The sequence below is a fragment of the Arachis ipaensis genome, chromosome B08 (genome assembly GCF_000816755.2).
Source record: "Arachis ipaensis cultivar K30076 chromosome B08, Araip1.1, whole genome shotgun sequence".
Classification (NCBI taxonomy): domain Eukaryota; kingdom Viridiplantae; phylum Streptophyta; class Magnoliopsida; order Fabales; family Fabaceae; genus Arachis; species Arachis ipaensis.
In genome coordinates, this window is record NC_029792.2 from 121,868,051 (window position 1) to 121,870,421 (window position 2,371).

A 2,371-nucleotide genomic window follows, 5' to 3' on the forward strand; every position below is an offset into this window, starting at 1 on the left:
GCTTAGAAAATTACTTGGCCTCACCACTTTAATTAATTTGAATATTGGTAAATAGGTAATTATAAATACTAATTTTATATTTAGATTTGTACTATATGTGAACCTAAACAATTTATGAGGTTAGGCAATTTAAAAATATACAAGTTGTTTGTTAATGATAGGATTAGTATTGGACTAATCTAATTAGAGAATTATACTATAAATAAAAGTATGATGTAATAATGTAGAAAATGCATGATGTAATTAAAAGTTTTATTTTTCTTTTTTGGCTCTAATTTTAGGAATTTTTCTTCTATTCTCTCTTATTATCTCTAATTTCCTTTATTTCTTGATACAAATTCGTATCAAATAGTGCTTTCATTGAACATCATACCAAATTTTCATGATGATTCACCGGACTCAATTTGGGATCAATTTCAAACTAGTTTACAATGCTTGGATTTAATTTATCAAAAACGGACTAAGATACTTGAAGAAATTCAGACAACTTACACCAAAATTTGTGCAACCTTGCACGATCATCAACGACTCCAACAGCCTCCAATTTTTCAGATTCAAGCCAAATCAACCTCAGCTTTTCAACTAATCAATAATAATTCAACAGCTTCAGAAGCAAAAATTCAACACTTACAGCTCTGCAATTTCAGAATTCAGCATCAGATTATGAGAATCCAGCATTGGAGAATGCAGCTACCAATTTTCCAGAATTCAACATGACTCCAGTTCACACAGAAGAAGAAGCAGAAGAATCAGATTTCAGTTTACAAGTTCGACCACAGCAGCAACAATCAAAATCAACAAAAATTGCATATTCAACAAGAAATTCAACCCTAAATTCAACAACAATAGATCACAAATTCAATTTTACAAGATCAGTGTGCAAATCAACAAGTTCAGATTATGTCATTGATGCAGAAGATGCGGTGCCACAATTTCAGCAACGACAACCAAATTCATACCAAACTTCAAATATGTGTACCTAGAAAAAGCATCAATAAACGTCACATAGTATCTAAAACCCAAGTAAGAAATTACGAGTGTTGGGCCCTAAATATCAAAATAAACAACTTGTAGAGGTGTATTATAAATAGTTAGGAATGAAGTAAAGGGCAATTTATGCATCTTGGCATTCATGCAATTCTCACACACTTATGAATTCAACTTTTCTTTATTCTAAACCAAGTCAGGATTACAATTTGAAAGAGTAGAAATTACAGTTTTCATGGCCGTGTGGCCAGTTCTTTTATGCCACAAGTCTAAAGAAATCCTAGAAGCAGTAAAGACACATTGTTTTGGTAAAATAGAAGATATGTTAGGTGCAACAACATTATAGAATTTGTAGATTTCTCATTTTCTATACCCTTGTAACAGCATCTTATCAATCCACTGGCATTTAACAGAACACATATGAGTATGAAATTGAAAAAACACATTGTTATCTTCAACAAATTTAGAAATGCTAATTAGATTTTTAGTGATTTCAGGTGAGTATATTAATATTTGCAATTGAAAAAATCTATTTGAGTAATAAGCATATAGATAAGAACTTCCAACTTTAGATATATGCAAATCTGCACCATTATCAATTTGTATTTTGTCAAGGCCAGTGTAATCTAAAAAGGAAATGAAATTTGATGAGTCTTGTGTAATGTGATGAGAAGCCCCTGTGTTTGAATACCAAGAAGGATTTGCAATAGTTCCTGGGGCTGCTATGTATGCTATAGGATTATGGAATGATGGGGGAGGTGGTGGTGGTGGTGTGGTGGATGAATTCTAATAAGTTGTAGAAGAATTAGTATTTGTAGCATTTGAAAATTGTCTAGGTTGATTTTCTTGGAAGGTTTGTGATGGTGGAGGAATGTTCTGATCAAAACGATTGAAACAATGCTGAGCAATGTGGCTAAAGCGACCACAAATTTGGCATTGTGTCCTTGGTGAGGAATAAAAGGATTGACCACCTCTTTGTGATCTACCACCACAACCTCTTCGACCTCCAAAACCTCTGCCAGTATTAGGAATTGATGGAAAAGAGGATTGGGTGAAGTTAGTTTGTACCATAGAGTTTGTAGATCTGCGAAACTTGTCCAACATATCATCATAAGACATGATAATGGTTTCAACTTCACATAAACTGTATAATTCTGGTTTTGTATTGACTGTAGTGAGAATCATTTAATATTCTTTACTCAGCCCTTCAAGAAGAGTTTCTTTGTGTTCTTCATGGTTAAAAGAGATTATATTGCAGCTAATGAATCAACAATATTTTTTATTTGGAAAACATAATCAGTAGGGCTTTGACCTTGTTTCTTGATGGCTTTAAGTTGAGCCTTTAGCTACTTCACTCGAAATCTTGTTAATTCAGCAAAGTACT